Source organism: Silene latifolia, chromosome Y (genome assembly GCF_048544455.1).
Source record: "Silene latifolia isolate original U9 population chromosome Y, ASM4854445v1, whole genome shotgun sequence".
Lineage (NCBI taxonomy): Eukaryota > Viridiplantae > Streptophyta > Magnoliopsida > Caryophyllales > Caryophyllaceae > Silene > Silene latifolia.
The window spans coordinates 38,538,209-38,545,892 of NC_133538.1; the positions used below are offsets into that span (position 1 = coordinate 38,538,209).

Sequence of the window (7,684 nt, forward strand, 5' to 3'; positions counted from 1 at the left end):
CTAAAAGCTTTAAGGCAAGAGAAATAAGGAAAGAGCAATTAAGGCAGAAAATAGGAATAAACTATCAATAGAGAGGGGACATGTCAGGATTTCGGTTCACTACGGTAGTCCAGTGACTCAACTGTAAACAACTTAGATGAATTACTGCGAGACGAATATGGAAAGGTCCTTCCGGTCCACTTTCTACCCTAGACTCCCTCTAACTTAACTTCCGTCCTCGTCAGGGTAGTCTACTGTTCATAGCAGGTCTATTTATTCCAATCTTCCGATCCAGGAATAAATTTAACCAGATTAAAAAGGTGACTCAGAAGCGTGCACTCAACCAAATCGATAAATACAATTATATTGCTATGGTGACAAAGTCTCACAAATAATTTATCTAACCTATTCACTACATCGTCACATTTCAGCCGTAGATCCCCTAATCCTAACATGAAACAGATTAGCTACTCATGCTATTAATACTGTCAGTAGTAATAACAAATAAATAACTAATATTAAACATGATAAAACAATAATCAAATTGCATAAAAGGTAATTAGGGCAGAAATTAAAAGGAAGCAAAACAAGCAATTAAGATGAATAAAAGAAAGATTAATACTAAGAAGGGAGGAAGAGATTACAATCGCAAGAATCCGGTGTAAAGAACAAACAAATCAGAGCTAAATAACCCTGAAAACAAAGTTACAGTGAAGAGAAAAGAGAAGCGCAGTCTTTACTGTGAAAGATGAATAATAGATAAAACTTAGATAGAATAGAATAGACAGCTAATGACCTAGTTAACGTGTGTTTAAATAGAAAAACTACTAAGTCCAATAACTAAAACAAGTTCACGGGCTAATTAAAGCCCACGCCAGCCAAAATCACTCGATCGAGTAGTCTGAAACCACTCGATCGAGCATTTCTCCAGATAATCTACTCGATCGAGTAAAATTGTTACTCGATCGAGCAACCTCAATTTCCAGCACTTTTTGATCGAGTATAAAACTTCTCGATCGACTAAATCTAGCCATAGAAACCACTCGATCGAGTTATAGAACAGCTCGATCGAGTATTCTTTCTTCAAATCAGCTCAAACTCGTGACCGACTGCCTCGTAGACCGTTCCTTCACGCATCCCAATGCAAGACCTCATTCTAGAAAATCCCGTCTCCTCAAAATGCATGCAAAAAGGACGAAAATGGTACGATTCCACTACTTTCGCGTTCATTTCTACAAAACGGATAAAACGAACCAAAGTAGCCAATTCGGGGGCAAAATGCAATATAAACAGTATGAAAGTACATAAAAATACGTGCTAAAATAGGCTAAAAAGACTACAAAATGCACGTATCAAATCTCCCCAAACCGAACCTTTACTCGTCCTCGAGTAAACTAAAATGCGACTAATGGAACGGAAATGAAAACTCAGAGCTAGCGTAAGTTGTCTACTTGAACCAATTTAATGCAAAAAAAATTAACAGTCATAGCTAAGCAGTCAATACGCAAACGAGTTATAAGCTGTTCAGAAATATAGCCGGCCTATTGACCTTGCAAGACCAACAAAATCGGACTCTCACGTGGTCACTCCTCTCTCATGAAGCAAAGGGTGAATATTATATGTAAAAGAGAGAAGTAGAAACAGTCACTCACCTAACTGCGATCTACATAGCATGCATGCAACAAAAATGAAAGACAATTCAAGTACTAATGCACATACTCCAACCATTAATGTCCGTCACAGCCAAGGCTTACAAATAATATAGGAATAGTGAGGTTCAGGTGAGAAAAGGCAAAACAAGTTATGGTAAAGTGGAGGTAAAAGCGTCAAGCTAGTTCCTAAACAGGACCATATAAGACCGTCCGAATCTCAACTGACTGAAAAATAGAGTACAAGAGCCCTTCATTTGGCACACAGCTCACTAATCACATACACAATCTCCTCAAAAATATGGAATAAAAATGGAGGAGTTAGACTGTCACAAACTTTCCTTTTTTAACACCGTCTAAATGAATCAACTAAAACATATCAAATATTTTTTTCAACTCTTTTTTTCTTTCTATTTCACGTGAATCACACACTTTTTTTTTTCATTTTTTTTCTTTTTCTTTATTTTTTTTCTTTTTTCTTTTTTCACGTTTTTCTCTTTTTTTCAATTCTTTTTTTTTTTTCTTTTCTCCTTTCTCTATTTTCACCAACTCCAATCAAATTATACGAACCAAACTACAGACGGAAAATCATACCACAAAAGGACATACTAAACTAGCTTGACTAGGCAGGCCCAGTTTGGGATGTAGATAATGGGTCAAAAAGGTAAGTTTTGGCTTAAGTGGGCCTAAATGGGTGAAAAATATAAGAAAAGGAAAAATTTGCAAGCACCTCCCTGCATGTGACACCGACCACAAACCCGAATGTGTGCATTTGACAAGAAATCGAATGTCATAAAAGTGCAAAAATGATGAACATGCTATGCAAGGAGTACTACTCTCAATTCCTAATGAACTGGTCATGAATGTCACCAGTTATGGGCTCTAAACCTCAGAAATCGTAAAGTAGGATGCCAATTTATCAGGTCAAGTCTAAACAGTCAGCTTTATTTGAACAAAAACTCATAGACTATGCGTATGACAAAGCTAATAACCATCAATAGAAGTGCAAGGCTCAAGTAAAATGACAAGTTATAGTGCAATATCATCACGGAAATCGACCATTCCGACTTAACCTATATGCGAAAATAAACGTGAATATTTTTGAATTTTTTGAAATTTCCTAATATTTTTTTTTTTGAATATTCAATGAAATAAATAAACAATGCAAGCTGAAATAAATAAACGTGAATCCAAAACAAATGCAAATGCAGACTCAAAAGGATGCAATACCCTCCCCAAACCAAAACGGACAACGCCCTCGTTGTCCTCCAGCATACACGAGCAGATATATGCAGGGGAACGGGAATATACAACCAATAAAGAATGAAAAATAATAAAATAAAAAGGAGACAAAATAAATAAAAGAGCGAGAATAAACATACAAAACACGAAGAAGAAAGACTAGCAGCAGTGCTAGCCGTAGTAGTGGCTGAAACAGGGATAGCAGCAGTGCTAGCGGTAGTAAAAACCGTACCAGCAGCAGAGACTAGAAAAACAGAGGTACTGGTAGGTGCGGAGACGGTAGTAGTAGCAGGGACTACCGTCTCAGATAGAGACAGGGACGGACTGGCAGCAGAGCTCGAAGAGGGCATCGAGCTAGCATCCATCCTAAACAAATTGGGCAGGGGAATTTGATAAGAGACAACAGTTTAACAGCATGAAAAACAGCGTGAAATCAGCATGAAAATTCCCTAACAGTCGAAAAAATTCGACCTACAACCCAAAAATTCCCAACGTGTCCTCACAAAATTCAAATGGTAACAAGTAAACAGCGATAGGGGAAGGGTAGCAGCCATCAATGGCAGCAAATGAAGTAACAACTAAGGCGAATTAAGCATATGGCAGCAGCAAAACCCAGTTTACAGTCGAAAATTTTGACTGTAATTAGCCCTAATCGCAAAATTCTCGCAAAATTCGAATTAAACAAGTAAATATCAACGAGGCAAGGGAATTAAGCATCAAGTAAGACAAATGAAGCATTGAATCAAAATTATAGTCGAAAATTTCGACCCAAAACGGAAAATCGAAACCCTAATTCCTAATTCACTTCATAAAAGGCAAAATTAATGAAATTATTATGCAAAGAAGTGTAGGAATTACTTACTTGATGATTAGGAACCTACAAATAGCAATTAATCGACAATCAACTAGCAACAAAGGCAATTTTGTGATCGAAAAATCGCAAACCCTAATACCCTTAATAGACCGTGTAAAATAGTAATAATCAAGGGGAAAATAGAGGGCAATGGACGATTAATTAATAATAAACACAATGTAGGTGGTGGATTTGGCAAATGGGCAAGAAAAATGGAGGAATTGGGGTTTTTTTTATCGCAAATATGGAAGGGGGTCGAAATAATGAAGAGGAAATGAAATAACAAAGAAAAAGAAGGAAATTTAAGAAACTCCATGCGTGTCATTTCCAAAATCACTCGATCGAGTTGTTTAAAACTACTCGATCGAGAGCTTCTTGTATGCATCATCTCGATCGAGTAAACAATTACTCGATCGAGAACTCCCCTTTTCAGCTTTAGTCGATCGAGTAACTGGAAACCATTCGATCGAACAAATTCCACTCGATCGAGTACAAAAAGTACTCGATCGAGCTCTTTTCCTCGTGTAAGCTCTTGAATTTGCAATTGTTCCTTTGAATTTGTGTAAAATTCCCTAAACCTGCATAAAAACACTCGCAAAAATATCCCAAAATACCAAATACATAAAGTAACAGTCTATAGTCTCTAATCTACGCTAAAAATGTCTAAATCCTAATTGTCCCAATTAAAAGCAATAAATAAAATTCAACGGAAAATTTAAATGTTGTTTTTACAATTTGTTACACGGGGCATTTCCCCGCTCACTTCTCGAAGCAATTCAATAGCCCCTCGGAGGGCTCCTGACTGGAGGACGTCATCTCAGCAACATTAATCATCCTCTTCAATTTCCACGAGCTTGCATTTGAATCATTAGGAGGAGAATAGTTGACGTCCACGTACGCGCGAACTTTTCTCATCCTTACTCCTTTCACACCGGCTTTGACATCGTCACTCCCACTTTTACTGACATTGATTACACAATAGCCTTTGACAGCTCCTACATTATTTTCATCTGTACCTGCAACAAGGAAAACAGACGAACTTTCCTCCTTTTTGCTCTCAACCTGAGGCGGAGGGGTAACAATAGCAGCACTATATTCTAAATTTTCATTTGGAGTGTCAATAGGAGGGTCAATAGAAGAGAGGGCATTGCAAGGCTGAGCTTGCATAGGAGCCCTTCGGAACTTAGACTGATGGAATATCAATTCCTTGTCCCCAACCTGAAAAGACAATGTCTTGCCCCCGACGTCTATTACTGCACGGGCAGTGAATAAAAATGGCCTCCCTAAAATAATAGGGGTATGGGCATCTTCGGGGATGTCAAGTACAACGAAGTCAACGGGAATAAAGGTCCTCCCGATCTTAACCGGTATGTCTTCTATGACACCTAGTGGCCGTGATATGCTACGGTCGACCATCTGAACAGTCATATTTGTGCAATTAAACTTTGTCAAACCAAGACTTTTAGCCAGAGACAGCGGTAAGACACTCACGCTAGCGCCAAAATCGCATAACGCGTTATCAATCAAATGGGTACCAATATGACACGAAATCGAAAAACTACCCGGGTCTGACTGCTTGGGAGGTAACTTATTCTGAACTAGGGCCGTCCCCACCTCGGTCAAAGCTACCGTCTCATGGTCGTTAATGTGCCTCTTACGCGATAAAATTTCTTTCATAAATTGAAGGTAAGAGGGTACCTGTGTCAGCAGTTCGGCGAATGGCACAGTGACTCGCAAGCTTTTCAGGAGTTCGGCAAATTTGCCGAATTGTTGATTAGCTTTAGTACTTTGCAAATGCCTCGGGAAGGCCACCGTGATGGGTATCTCGAGCCCTTTGTTCCTCTCTTCCAATGTATCAGCCGGATCAAGCTCTAAATCCTTTGAACGCTTATTTCCTCTCAAACGAGGTCTTTCAGGCGATATTTCACTCGATCGAGCACTAGAAGGCTCTCGATCGAGTTGTTATTTATCAGCACTACTCTATCGACCAAAAATACCATTCGATCGAGCAGGTTCTTTAACAAAATCACTCGATCGACCAGAAATTACATTCGATCGAGTAAAATCTTTTTCCTGTTCACTCGATCGAGTAGAAATTTTACTCGATCGAGTCCTTCCTTCAGCACTTTCGCTCGATCGACCCCCAGTAATCAGTCGATTGGGTACTTTCTTTGTCGTCAGCTCCTTTTCTTCGACAGAACACTGTTCATCAGTAGTAATTACCTTCCTCGGTCTGATTTCAACATGTCCGGTCCCTCATATGAACGACCGCTCCTCAAATTAATTAAATTTACCGTCTCATGTGGATTCTTATCAGCTTGTGAGGGTAAATGACACTGTTTCCTTGTGGACTGGTTCGCGGCTAATTGGGCAACTTGAGTTTCAAGTGCCTTGATCGATGCATCTTTTTGTTGATCACTCAGCTGCCACTGCTTTGTCAAAGACTGTAACATCATCTTCAACTCACCTAGCTCACTTACTCCACCAGAAGATGATGAACCTTGATTAGGTGTAGGAAAGGAAGGAGGCTTCTGAAAGCCTTGTTGAGCCTTATGAGGAGGGACATATGGCTGCTGCTGCTGCGGAGGATGAGTAGGATTGAGCACATTTTGACTTGTCCACCTCAAATTGGGATGGAATGCCCCTTGGTTGTTATAGTAGGAACCCCCTCCTTGCCTGTATTGTTGAAAAGCAAGGACTTGTTCCTTCTCCGTAAGACAACCAACAGCAGTGTGACCGTCGTTTCTCCCAAACCTCTCACATGTGACAGTCTCCCCTCTATTAAGCAAATGGATCGTCTGAGGCTCCCCAGCAGAATGCAGCTCTAACTTATCAAACCTACCATTCATAGCTTCCAGCTGAGCCACAACTTGCTTATCAACGGCATGAACTGTTCTAATACCGTCCCTCGGGTTTCCGTACTCAGCACAATGGGTCGCCATCTCTTCAATAAGAGCCCATCCCTTATCATCGTCGTTGTTCTTTTGAAATCTTTCGTTGGATGATGCATCAAGTATGGCTCTGTGATCGTCGTATAGCCCATTGTAGAACTGATTTGACAAGAACCACAGATCAAAACCATGGGGTGGAATAGACCTCACCAAGCTCTTGAAACGGCACCATGCTTCATAGAAAGTTTCATCAGGTGCTTGCTTGAAACTGGTAATCTTGGCCCTCAGCTGATTAGTGCGTTGCGGAGGGAAATATCTCTTATAAAAAGCAAGAGCAAGGGTCTCCCGATCTGTGACCGACCGCGTGGCCGTGCGGTCCCAAATCGATCGACCACTCCCTGGCTGAGTCAGTCAAAGAAAAAGGAAATAGAACCTCCTTAATCTTGTCTTGAGTTACCCCCTTTGTGGCGGGGATAGTAGAACAGTAGTCCGTAAAGACCTCCATATGCTTCTTCGGGTATTCACCTGCCACACCTCTAAAGATATTTCTCTCCACCAGAATTATATAGGAAGGTCGGATGTCAAATGCATTCCCATCCTCAGTCTGGAGATTGAAACCCTTTGGAATTGATGATGCCTTTAGGCTCCGAATGACTAGCATTGTTTGGCATCTTTACTGGTTGGCTTACAGAACTGGAAGTATCTTCTTCAAAAGATGGATTTTCTGTAAAAAGGAAATGCTGAAGCTCTGGTTCGAAAGTACTCAAGTCTTCCTTTCGTGATTCTTTTTGCAGACGGAGTCTATGCCTGAACAGTCTCTCTGGCTCAGAATCAGCTGAAACTAACTCAAACCTTTGTGACCTGGGCATACACAACATTGAAGGAAAATGAATAAGAACTGCCTCAAGGAATAAAAATTCCCTGAGACGGATAAAATAAACGCAACAAAGACAGATAAGGCAATTAGCTCCCCGGCAACGGCGCCAAAAATTTGATATTGTCGTTTCAGTACCAAAAATAAATACCTAAATATACTAACAGAAGCTAGTGATAAGTAGGGTCGATCTTCT

At 40.1% G+C, this 7,684-nt stretch overlaps 1 non-coding gene across 1 annotated transcript; it reads left to right on the top strand.

The window, feature by feature from the left end:
* Positions 1–6,798: 6,798 nt before the first annotated feature.
* LOC141636509 (small nucleolar RNA R71) lies at positions 6,799–6,904 on the top strand. Its single transcript, XR_012541115.1, has one exon. It is a non-coding gene; the product is annotated as a small nucleolar RNA R71 (small nucleolar RNA).
* The last annotated feature ends 780 nt before the right edge of the window (positions 6,905–7,684 follow it).